The sequence below is a fragment of the Sarcophilus harrisii genome, chromosome 1 (genome assembly GCF_902635505.1).
Source record: "Sarcophilus harrisii chromosome 1, mSarHar1.11, whole genome shotgun sequence".
Classification (NCBI taxonomy): domain Eukaryota; kingdom Metazoa; phylum Chordata; class Mammalia; order Dasyuromorphia; family Dasyuridae; genus Sarcophilus; species Sarcophilus harrisii.
The window spans coordinates 110,073,018-110,086,997 of record NC_045426.1 but is presented as its reverse complement, the minus strand read 5'-3'; the positions used below and the strand labels follow the sequence as shown (position 1 = coordinate 110,086,997).

General features: G+C 32.1%; 1 pseudogene; it reads right to left on the bottom strand.

Annotated features, from left to right (window-relative positions):
• Positions 1–1,200: 1,200 nt before the first annotated feature.
• LOC111719520 lies at positions 1,201–1,307 on the bottom strand (annotated as a pseudogene).
• Between the last annotated feature and the right edge of the window lie 12,673 nt (positions 1,308–13,980).

The following is a 13,980-nucleotide window of genomic DNA, read 5'->3' as shown; positions in this document are numbered from 1 at the left end:
TGTCTGTCTAAATAGTTGTTTGCATGTTCTACTCCATTAAATTGTGACTTCCCGATCTCTTGGTTTATGCACAAAAAAAGGAAATTTTAAATTTAAAAAAGCCCTTTCTTTTTATGGACTCCCTGTCCTTGTAATGAGGCAACTACTTGAGTGATCTTTAACTAGTCCTACAAAATCACTCCCTAACATAATCTTTCATATTAGAGACTTGAGAATTTCAGTCCAGTGTCTTAATTACTAGCTGTCTTTGTCTTGAGCTTTAAGAACAGTTAGACCAACTGCAAAGTGAATTATTATTGTGTGCATGCTGATAAAATGGCCAATTTATAAGTTATTATAAATAATAATTTATTTTTGGGAGACTGGGAGAATCAAAAACATTAACATATTAATATTCTTACCTTAAAGGAAAATATATTGTAACAATGTGGCAAAATTCACTGAAAAAAAGGGAAAAATACATGTGGTGAAATTACATATACATGTACACATGTATGTATATGTAATATATATATATGTATGTGTGTATGTATATATATATATGCATAGAAAGAATTAGAAAGAATATATAAATACATGCACATATTATTATGTATTATACACACACACGCACATATATATATTTAAAGACACTCTTGGAAAAATGTCATTTGAAAGCCTGGGGTTGATAGGAGAGAGTGGGTGTTAAAAACTCCGTATATTAAAAGTTATATACTTCATTGTTATGTGCTACTTGGGTGCCCTCTGTCTTTTACTGTTACTATATGCACTTAATTGGCCTCTTGGGATTTATCACTTTTTGTTCAATGAGGAACAAAGCTCAGTTTATTTTTATGCATTAAGTGGATTTTCATTTAAAGCAATTTTGCTTTTTGTTACAGATTTTCCAACTCATTTCAAACATGAACTTGCTCTAAAAACATTTTTCAAATAGCTATGATCATTATTGAAATGAAAACTTTTTGTAGCACAGATAAAATTGCTGATATTTCAGACTGCCTGCATTTAGGGTACAGGGGATGTATTTGAATTTTTTGGAGGGTAAATAAGACTTTATTTTTTCTATTTACATGTAAAGATAGTTTTCAACATACATTTTTATGAGATTTTGAGTTTCAAATTTTTCTTCCTCTCTCCCCCCTCTTTCCTCTTCCCAAAATGGCAAGCGATTTATATAGGTTATATGTGTATAATCATGTTAAACATATTTCCCTATTAATTGTGCACATGTGTTTTATAAAGACCACTAAGCACCTCTTCTCTTTTTATGATAAGGAGTGCTAACCATCTCTCCTTTCATACAACACAGTATTTGAATATTTTTCCTAAGAATGTGTATCAAGGTTTGTTAACATATTCAGTAATTAGTTTTCTGAGAAATCACTTCAGTGTTTCAAGGTGTGATGATACTAATTAACACTTAATAATGTATTCTGTATACCAACACGTCCATGGGGTTCTCAGTTGTTGAGTACAGCAGCCCCAAAGACCTGTCATGGATATCCTGTCACATAAGCAGAAAGGTTAGTTCTCCTAGATATGCTATATAAATAGTGTGATATATGAGGAAGAACACTGATTTTTTAGTTGAAAATCCTGAATTTGAATTTTCATTCTGAAATTTAAGTGTGACCTTGAATAAGTCAATTTACTTCTTTGCTCCTGTTTCCTCATCTATAAAATACACATAATAATATTTTCCACTAAATAGGTGAAGAAAATGCTTTCCAAATACTAAAGCAATGTTAAAATGCGTGATCTTATTCATATTATAACTATTAGTATTATATTTGGGAAGGGAGAAACCTACAGTATGCATACATAATGGAGATTAAGTTGCATGAAGTAAGAAACATAATTGTTCAATGTGAAAACATTTAATGGCATAGATTTGAAATTCTAAGCAACCAATATGTTGTCAAATAAAATTTTGTGCACTGGAATTCAAGTATATCTGGGTACACTTTTTAGCTCTTCCAGGCAGTAGGTGGCACAGTAGATTAGAAAGCCAGGCCTGAAACCACTTTGATTCCTGAGTTCAAATCTGGTTTAAGACATTTATCAATTGTATAATTCTGGGCAAGTTATTTAACCCAGTTTGCTTCAGTTTCTTCCTCTGTAAAATGAGCTGGAAAAAGAAGTGGCAAAATCTCAAGTATCTTTGTCAAGAAAATCCCAAATGGACATTAATACATTGTTGGTGAAATTGTGAATACATCCAACCATTCTGGAGAGCAATCTGGAACTATGCTCAAAAAGTTATCAAACTGTGCATACCCTTTGATCCAGCAGTGTTACTACTGGGCTTATATCCCAAAGAGATCTTAAAGAAGGGAAAGGGACCTGTATGTGCACGAATGTTTGTGGCAGCCCTTTTTGTAGTGGCTAAAAACTGGAAAATGTGTGGATCTCCATCAATTGGAGAATGGCTGAATAAATTGTGGTATATGAATGTTATGGAATATTATTGTTCTGTAAGAAATGACCAGCAGGAGGATTTCAGAAAGGCCTGGAGAGACTTACACAAACTGATGCTGAGTGATAGGAGCAGGGCCAGGAAATCATTATATACTTCAGCAACAATACTATATGATGACCGATTCTGAAGGACCTGGCCATCTCCATCAACGAGATGAACCAAATCAGTTCCAATGGAGCAGTAATGAACTGAACCAGCTACGCCCAGAGAAAGAACTCTGGGAGATGACTAAGAACCATTACATTGAATTCCCAATCCCTATATTTTTGCCTGCCTACATTTTGGATTTCCTTCACAGGCTAATTGTACAGTATTTCAGAGTTTGATTCTTTTTGAACAGCAAAATAACCGTTTGGCCACATTATTTTGTATTTAATTTATACTTTAATATATTTAACATAATAACAATAACAGGTATTGGTCAACCTGCCATCTAGGCGAGAGGATGGAGGGAAGGAGGAGAAAAATTGGAACAAAAGGTTTGGCAATTATCAATGCTGTAAAATTACCCATGCATATAACTTGTAAATAAAAAGCTATTAAAAATAAAAAAATAGATCCCAAATGAATTTATAAAAAGTCAGACACTGAAATGAAAAGACCACCTTGCTGCTTGTTTTTATGTCATCTACAAGCTAAGGAGGATTTAATTGTTGGTTAAACTGAACCTTGATATTCACATCCTGATTTTACAGTGGAAATAATTAAGGCCAAGAGAATTAATCAGTCTTTTGCAAAATCACATAAATACGAAATAACAAAACTATGATTTGAATTCAGGTGTCATTGCCAATACATTGTTCTTTCCACTTAGGCACTCACTGTCTCTTAACCTTGACAAGAAGAAAGGAAAAACACGCTATCTCCAAGTTCCTTATTTACTGCATCCATTGATTTAGTTGATCCTTTTTACTTTCAGATGTCCTCTCTTCCAGGCTAATATAGTGACTCCCAACCAGATGTCAGGGTACATTTCCTTGCATAATCATCCTATACCTTATTTTGCTCACCTGTAAAATAAGATTGAACTGCATGGTTACCAAAGTCTCTTCTAGTGCTCCAATTCTGATTCTGTGGTGTAAGCAAATGCTTACACCACATCACCTGCTGCATTAAACAGATGAGATTGTAAAGAAAATAAAATAGGCCCTTTAGGAATATTTGAAAAATACTTAAATGAATGTCAGTCTGACAATAACAAGGGTCAGGGCATGGCTAAATTTGAGATATGTTGACCTCCTGTGAAGCAGACAGTTTGATTTTTTTCCTTAAAAGCAGTGTATGACCTTCTATTTCAACAGTTGCCTGGTGTTTCATGATTCCACATGGTATTTACTAAGTGTGAGTGTTCAGTTGTTAATTTTTTCCTAGGAAGGTGAACTTTACCACATGGCTATAGATATTATATTAGCCTTTTATAAAAAGAAGCTGCCTCTTTAAGAAAAAAAAAAAAACTCCCCTTTAGTTTAATAGCATCCCTCATGAGAACTCAGAAAGATGCAGAGTTACAACAAAGACAGCAAAATCTAGGGCATGCTGCCACCAATCTGCACATTGGCTCACTTTCTGCCACCGTCTGTAACAATGAAGAGCATTAAACATTTACCCAATTGCTTGTTATCAAAAATGCTTATCTTGTACTTTTTAATAATAACTCCTTTGATTTTCCTGGAGTAGAGATCTCTACACAGCAGGGAAGAAAATGCAAGAAAAAAGTGTTCCTAGTCTTACCTAATCTTGCCTCCCCCCACCCCTGCTTCCCACACCTTCAATAGAGAAGTAATTTATGTAGAAATCCCTCACAGACTAAAATTTGAGCATTTTGACAATAGATTTTTTGAGTATAGAGAATGTGTACTACTCTATAATAGATCTGAGTCTTAATTCCAAGCATGGGTTTGTACAATTAATCAAATCTATGCTTTCTTTGTCTGTGGGAAGTATTTCATTGGTGTGGTGGGTAAATTATCTCTTTATAGAAGCATCTGTGTTGCTGGTATGGTGTTTCTATTTTTAAGCTCCCTAAAAGAATTTGCTTTCTCTGAGAGCCCCATCAGACAATAGAAAATCACTTTCTCAGACTTGAAGCTCATTAGTTGCTCATATATTATATATTATTTTTTAAAGTGGAAAAATCCTTTTTAACTAAAGAATAAATCAAATCCAATATTTAAGTTTCTCCTCCCACTTTTATACACACATTGTGTGTTTATCTCCTGATACCCAGCTCTGTATTTCTATATAGAAAATAGAATCATTGACCCCTAGAGGAGGCAGCCATTTTGAATAAAGGCGTATTATGATTCTAAACAAACTAGATTATAAGTTCCTCAAGGATAGTGAATATAATTTATTTAGATTTTTTTTTTTCATTCTGGCCTCCACACCTACCTGAGTGATGGGCACACAATAGGAATTCAATCAATATTTGCTGAATTGAATTGTTCTGCTCTTGCTCAACCCAAAAGGACAGAAAGCAATTATGGTTTAAATTGATGCTTGCTGAGTCTTTTCCTGAAGATAGGATAGATAGATAGATAGATAGATAGATAGATATAGATAGATAGACAGATAGATACATAAATAGATAGATACATAAATAGATAGTTATAAGCATAAGGGGCTTCCCTTCATCTCTGAGCTCTGGGATATATATTGAATGATTAAAAAAAAAAAAAACAGCTCTTTCTGAATACAGAAAGCATTCATTCAAGAATTTTTAAATGTCTCCTAGATGCCAAACATTTTTTATGTGAGGCCCTGGTATTAATACAAAGTCAAAATATAATAATTTTTGGCTTTATGAAGCTTATAGTCTGAGAATGTGGTGGGCAAAACACAAGCATTCAAATTATGATATCTAATAAAAAACAAACTGCCATGTGAGATACAAGGGGGAGCTGTGATTGGGTAAGCCTATGATATAATGGAAGGTTTGTTGGAAAAGTTACAGTATGAATTGGAATTTGAATGATACAATAGGCTAAAAGGGTGAAAAGAGACCATTCCAACCTTAGGGAACAGAATGAGAAATGACACGAAAGTAGGGGACCAGAGGATCTGTTGCAGTTTAGATACTAGTACATTTTTGTCATCATGTACATTTCATGGATGAGTATTTTATGAGATAAGCCTGGAAAAGAAGACTATAAAAGTGTGTATAGGTGGGATCAGGAATGTCATGAATTTCAAGAAAGGGCTTTTGAACTATTCTCAAAATGTAAGAGAGATGTAGTGAAATTTTCTAAGCAATACGTGTCAAGATGTAGAAACATAAGATAGATAATTCAGGTAGCAGAATGGAGATAGCTGGGAGGGCAGAAAAATACATAGGAAGTTCCAGTAGAAAACAATAACTGATGAACAGACAATTTCCAGAAAAAGAAATTAATACCATTTCCAGTTATATGAAAAAAATGCTCTAAAAAACTACTATTTAAAAAATACAAATGAGGACAACTTTGAGATATCACTTCACACCTCTAAGATTAGCTGATATGATAGGAAAAAATAATGATGAATGTTGGAGGGGATGTGGGAAAACCCATACATTGTTGGTGTAGTTGTGAAATGATGCAACCATTCTGGACAGTTATTTGGAATTATGCCCAAAGGGATATAAAACTATGTAGCCCCTTTGATTCAGCAGTGTATATACTAGATCTTTATCCTAAAGGGATTATAAAAGAGGGAAAAGAACCTTTTTCTTTTCCTATTTTTTATAATTTTATAGTCCTTTTTGTAGTGGCAAGGAACTGGAATTTGAATGAATGTCCCTCAGTTGGGGAATGGGATGAATAAATTATATTATATGAATATAATGACATGCTGTTCCATAAGAAATGATAAGCAGGCTGACTTTAAAAAGTCTGGAAAGCCTTAACAGGAAATGATATTAAGAAAAGTTAGCAGAACCAAGAAAATATTGTACATAATAATAAGATTATGTGATGATCAGCTGTGATGGATTTGGCTCTTTTCAATAGGGAGATGATTTAAAGCAATTTCAATAGATTTGTGATGTAAAAAGTGTCTTCACATCCAGAAAGAACTATAGAGACCAAATGTGGATCAAAGCATACTATTTTCACATTGGTTTTAGTTTGTTTTTTTCTTTCTCATGTTCTTTTCACTTTTGATCTGATTTTTCTTTTTTTTAATTGTAATTAATTTATTTTAATATACATAGCTTTATGAATGATGTTGGGAGAGAAAAATCAGATTACAAGGGGGAAACCTTGGAAGAGGTAAAAAAACAGAAAAAAATGAACATAACATGTATTGATTTACATTCAATCTCCACAGTTCTTTTTCTAAATGCACATGGAATTTTTTGTCCAAAATCTATTGGGATTATAGTGGATCACTGAACCACTGGTAAGAACCAAGTCTTTTATAACTGATAATCACACATTCTTGCTGTTATTGTGTGCAATGTATTCCTAGTTCTGCTTATTTTTCTTAGTATCAGTTTGTGTAAATCTTTTCAGGCATTTCTAAAATCAGCTTGTTCATCATTTTTTATGAAACGATAATATTCCATTATCTTTATATGCTGCAATATATGCAGTCATTCCCCAATTGATGGACATCTCTCATTTTCCAATTCTTTCTTACCACAAAAAGAGCTAGTACAAACATTTTTGCATATGTGAATACTTTTCCCTCCTTTATGATTTCCTTAGGATACAGACCAAGTAATGATAATGCTGGGTCAAAGGGTATGCACGGTTTGATAGCCCTTGGACATATTTCCAAATTGCTCTTCAGAATTGTTGTGTCATTTCACAACATCACCAACAATGCTTTAGTGTCCCAGTTTTCCACATCTCCTTCAACGTTTATCAGTATCTTTTTCCTGTCATCTTAGCCAATCTGAGAGGTATAAGGTAGTATCTGAGTTGTTTTAGTTTGCATTTCTCTAATCAACAATGATTTAGAACGTTTTTTTATTTGACTATATAGGGCTTTAATTTTGTCATATGAAAATTGTTCATGTCCTTTGACCATTTATTGGGATAATCTGATTTTTTTTTCTTATGTACCATGACACATATGGAAATATGTTTAAAAGGATTGTACAACTTTAATCTACATCAGATTGTGTTTCCTGTTGTGGAAGGAGGTAGGGAGAAGAAAAGGGAGAAAAATTGGAACACAAGGTTTTGCAAGGTGAATATTAAAAACATTTTGCAAATATTTGGAAAAACAAAATACTATCAATTTTTTTAAAAGAATGAAAAAACAAAACAAAACAAAATTTGTGAAGTTAATAATCAGTGACTGTACTAGGATGTGGCAATGGGAAGAGAGAAGACAAAAGACAAGGGTGTTGCATATCTCAATCATTTGACTAAACATGATAGTTAAAAGGGAAAAAATGAGCTGACAAACTTCCCAAACTTTTGAACATAAGAGTATTTGTGTAATGTGGCTCATATAAATTATATAAGTTATAGAATCCACATCTTAAAAAGTCACCATCATATCAGGAGTGGGAAAGAGACATAAAGTATATTTGTTTCTAAATCTTCTTTTTAATCAAACTACCTATACTTTGACATCCAGATGGATCCCCATTATCTTCAATGTAGATATTTTCTATAACAGTAGAGATAATAACCCAATTATATCCTTTTGCTTAGTGTGATTTTCATCCATGTTCCAAAAATTCACCACAAGTGGTCTGTATAAAAATATTTAGGGATCTCTATAGTTATTTTTTAAACATATACAATCATATTTAATGTATTTCTATATTGGTTATGTTGGTAAAGAAAAATCACAAAACAAAAGGAAAAACCATGAAAAAGAAAAACAAACAAACAACAATAAAAAGGTCATATATGTTGATCACCAATCAGTCTTCTTAGTTCTTTCTCTGGATTTGGATAGCATTTTCCATCCTCAGTCTCTTAGAATTGTTTTGAGTTACTGTATTGCTGAGAAGAGCTAAGTGTATAATAGTTGATCATCACATAATGTTGCTGTATGCAAGATTATCCTGGTTCCTCTCACTTCACTCAGCATCAATTCATGTAAGTCTATGTGCGCTTTTCTGAAATCAGCCTGTTCATTATTTCTGACAGCATAATAGTATTCCATTGCATTCATATGCCATAACTTATTCAGTCATTTCCCAACTGATGGGCAACTTATGCAATTTTTCATTCCTTGTCACTATAAAAAGACCTTCCTTTTATGTAGTTATATTGATCATATGTGGATATCACTGGATCATATAGGCTATCCATGCTTTTTAATCCGTGTAAATGGCATATCTTTTTATAGTCAAATATGCCTCTAATGATATGCTTTATGCCAGTTTTCTTGTGAAATATTTGGTTAACTTTTTTGTAGCCTGATTATTCAGATCATAAGCCTTTTCATTGCTCTTTGAATGAACACCAAAATTTAATTATTCAGAGGGAATGTTTTTCTATAATTAATATCTAAAACCCTCTCAGAAGAACATAATGGTCAAAAGGGGCATTTTCAGTTTCAAAGTAAGGCTTGAACTCATAAAGGGCACTGTGTACTTTTCCAAAAAGGACTTCCTCTTTGGATTCAATTCTGAACCCAGTTCATTGTTTATGTGCAGTATAGCTCAAAGATATAGGTTCTGATGAACTATTTCTACAGATTTGCCGTGCAACTTAATATTGTACTCTATAGGCATTCTTTATACATTTGGACTTCCCATTATGTATTTTTTGAGTCAAATCCTTTTGAGTAATAAGTTTAACTAAGTAGTCACTTCCATATTCTGGGTAATGCTATCTATAAATAGGAGAAACCAAATCATCTAAAGTCACTAGCTATTTGATTTGGATTCTTAGGTCTATCACACAATAGGGTCATTACCTCTCTATAAAACTTCCTGTTTTGTGCCTCATCTGATATTAATCATATGAAAGTCATGTTCAAAGTTATTGCTATTGTAATCTAATGTGACAAATGTGTAGAAGATGCTTTTTCTGCCTAGAATGTAAGCTTCTTGAAAGTAATTCTATTTCACTTTGTTTCTGTATTTAAAATATGTAATACAATGCCATGCTTACAGTATTTGAAAAATAAATCCCTGTTGAATTGAACTGAATTAATCTAATCTGTTCTTTTACACATTTCCTAGGGTTTAAATAGGTAGTTAGAATTGCCTCAATTAACTTCCGTATCTTCTCATTCTTTTTCTTTCTTCTAGTTTGACATTGACTTTGAATCTTGATTTGGAAATCTCTCTAAAACTGGTAACATATTACTTAGTTTCCTAAAAGGTAATCATTTTTATGTATGTATGTACATGATGCATTTAGCATCATTGATTTCTATCAATTGCTAAATTCATTTCATTCCTTTTAATTCTGTGGGTAGATAAAATAGAAGACTTTGAAGAAAAGTTCTCTTTTACTAAGCAGGAAGCAAGAAGTATAGTCATAGGACAAGGTCTCTTGGCCTTGGAAAGTACTGCTCATTTTGAAAGGCTTCCAATTAATTTTGTGCTGTCAGGAGGTTTATATGTGAGTCCAAACTTTCAGTTGTTTATCTGAATGAAAATTTTTCCTGTATATTTGTAAAATGTTTTCTTATTACTTCAACTACTTTTTCTAAGAAAAAAAAATGAATATAAAACTCTAGTTGTTATCTAAGCATAGGTAAGGGCTCAGGACTATCTCAACTTTCCTATTAAATTCAATGTTCTTTTCCCTCTGTCAGCAGAATCAAGCTGTTATTCTCAAATGGATTTACGTCATCTTTCTTTAGACTTCTTATTGAGATCCATCTTGTCACCCACATTTTACAGCATGACAACTTGTCAGAGGCATTTTGTTGCTGGCCTTTCGTTCCCAATTCTCCTGCTCAAATGACTGGTTTATAAGAAAAGAATAAAAATAACTGTGGTAACCTGAAATGTTGTCACTTCTATAATGTAATTGTCCTATAAAAGTCAAATGTACACACACACACACACACACACACACACACAAACACACACATTTTCATATATAAAAGCCAGATGTCACTATACAGTATTAAATATGTATTAATTACAATTAAAGAAGATAATGAGTATGATTTTTAAATAAATTCTTAAATGAGAATTTTTAAATCATATAAAATAATTTCATCTCTTTTTTATTTTTATTTTTTTGAAACACTGCTCAATTAAATTAAATAATGGCTAAAGGATGCCATAAAACACCAGTGAGTTATCAGCCTTTGCAGGAAAACAAAGGTAATGGCCTTTCCCTTTCTGACAGTCAGAAAGGAAATTTAATTTGCCTTGCAGTATCCTTATGGTATTCTCCTGTTTTTCACAGATATTGATTGTATTTACCAAATTTTCTCAAAGGTGTACATAGGTTGTTATGTTTTCTCCTTCTCTCCAAAGTCCCTATGATTAACTGAATGTGGCCTAATTAACTGTAATTTGAAATGGTGTCAGAGTTAAGTGGCAAGTGGTCTTCTGGAAATCTAGAAGAATGAGAGCCAGAATGAGACTGTCCCTAAATGCTCTCCAGTGGAGGTGGAGTGCTGACTCTTAAGACTCAGTACTGATTATTTATAGACACATCTCTAGAGTTTGCAAAGGGTGATTTGTCAAACTACCATGGCTGAATATCCCTTAAGAACATCTAAATATATTTGGTCTAATTCTATAGTAAATAAACAGACAAGATTTTACATATTCTTCTATGTACCAATAAGAAATAATTGTCCAAATGATTAGCATCAGTAGTATTGTCTTTTATATGTTCCATTGCAAATCAATAAATTGACATTTTAGTTTGTAAATCAATTTTTGGGGACTTTGGTTGGCATAAATACCTTACGTGGGCCTAAGTACATTGAGTTAAGACTTGATCCCTGAGCCTGCAAAATCTAGAACACATCCAAAGCCAAGGGGAACAACACTAAGATAAACACACCCATAAAACCCCAATAAATTGTTCTTTTTTTACCTTATCTTACTTGGAAGAAGAAAGATGATGTTTTATTTTTTCCAACTATAGAAACAAGAGATGGAAAAGATAAGTAAAGAAATACAAATAAAGATAGAGAAAAGGTTGATAAAAACAGAGCATGTTAGACACATTTTTATGTTTAACAAATCACACATTGAAACTTTCTGCATCCTAATTTTCCCTATTGACATTTGTTGTATCACAAATTGGCATAAGAAATTAAATGGTAAATTTTGGGAGTTTTGTAGTATTATATACTGACAACATAATTTCTCTTTTGATATGATAATTATATAGACTTCTTTACTAAAATTAAGGGAGAGCCAAAACATGTTATATGGATTTTCCAGATCATGAATTACTAACATTCAAATGTGCAAGGGATAACTATACACATCAGAAAGAGCGTTGAAATAAAAAATAGAGGATCTGGATTTAAATCCTGATTTCTTCTTACTACAATTGTGACCCTAGACAAATTACTTATCTCCCTGACCTTTAGTTTCTTAATCTTTAAAATAGTAGAAAGGATAGGCAAACTGATTGTCATTTTCACTTTTATATTTTATGATGACATTTTTTTTTCCATTCACAAAAATATCTAGGAAACAATATTGGTTAGGGAATCGCTGAATTAAAAGTAAAGAACTGTTTTGTAACTTCCATTATATATTGTCAATTCCCAACAAAATGCATTATGTTATATTATAATATAACATGTACACAATATTATTCTTATATATTTTACATTATTATATATGTATATATATGCATATATGTCTATATGTATATATATATATATATATATCACATAAAGTGTACTATATGATATACCTTATGGGATCTGGGCTGATGTGATTTTATTAATATTTCATTTGATATGAATATCATAAAATACCATAGAAATGAATCACATTTATAAATTATACATTGTTACTTAACATTACTTACTTATACATTGTTATATAACATTGTTACTTTAGTTCTAATGGTATAAAAATAATGTTTGAAGAGATTCATGATAGGTCAAAGTTCAATACAGCATATTACCAATAATGACTTATACAAATGAAGTCATGTTTAAGTAACTTCAAATGATGTATAATCAGAAAAAGTGGGTTTATGTAGCAAGAAAGAGAGAAAAGATAGACAATCTGAATGTTTGTTATTTTTTTTAATCCACAAAATATTAAATGCCTAGAGGAAAGCTTCTAGCATGTTGTATAAATCATCTAGGAAGGATTCATGAGAGCAAGGATAAGAAATATAGGCTAATATTTGCAATTATGGAAACAGCATATACATTTTTGAAATCAAGGTTCCATAAAATCAATATTATATCTACCATATTAGTAGCTATGTTATAGCTACTAAATATAACATATGCAGTTATGGAGTGGAGTCTGGAACTATCTCATTTGTAATAAATAAGATAGTTTTTTAATTGTTATACTAAAATTTTGATTGAAGAATGATTTCCTTATCAATGATTTTTGATTTTTAATTTATCAAATTCTGTCTATTATATGTCTTTGGATCTAAGTACTAGTTATTTTTTTGTTCTGTTTAATTTAATACCAGATAGATCAGAGGCAGCCAAGTGACACAATGGTTAGAATACTGACCTTGGAGTCAGGAGTACCAGAGTTCAAATCTGGCCTTGGACACTCAATACTTAGTAGTTGCAGGTTATTTAATCCCTTTACCTTGCAAAAAGAAAAGATGAAAAACAAGAAAGGAAGGAAGGAAAGAAAAAAGGAAAGCAAAAGAACAACAAGAGATTTGATGTTTACCATCAACTTTGTAATATCTCCTTCTCCTTCATAATTCAAATTGATATGTGTGTGTGTGTGTGTGTGTGTGTGTGTGTGTGTAGGTATGTGTGTGTGTGTGTGTGTGTGTGTGTGCGTGTGTAATGTCCATCTTTCCCAAACAAATGCTGTAATCACTGTACTGAATTTTGTGGATTTCTTTTTGATTGGTGTCACATTCAATATATAAATTAATTTGGCTGAGTTCCAATGATCTTGTGATGAAGAGAGCCATCTCCATCCATAGAGAGGACTGTAGGAACTGAATGTAGATCACAACATAACATTCTCACTCTTTTTATTGTTGTTCACTTGCATTTTGTTTTCTTACTCATTTACGTTCTTTTTTTAAAATGTTTTTTCTTGTGAAGCAAGAGAATTGTATAAATATGTTTATATAAATTGAATTTAACATATATTTAAACATTTTTAACATATACTGGATTGCCTTCCATCTAGGGCAGGGGGTGGGGGGAAAGAAGGAGAAAATCTGAAACACAAGGTTATACAAGAGTCAGTGTTGTCAAATTATCCATGCATATGTTTTGAAAATAAAAAGCTTTATAAAAAAGAAATTAATTTGGCTGGTAAGACCATCTAAAAAGAATGGCTGGACCATCCTAATAAACATTAAAGAAACTGATATTGGGAAAAACAAAATCATGAAAATATTGTGGGATCTCTTTTTTTGCACTCTGGAAACTGATCTCAAATAATAGCACCTTCT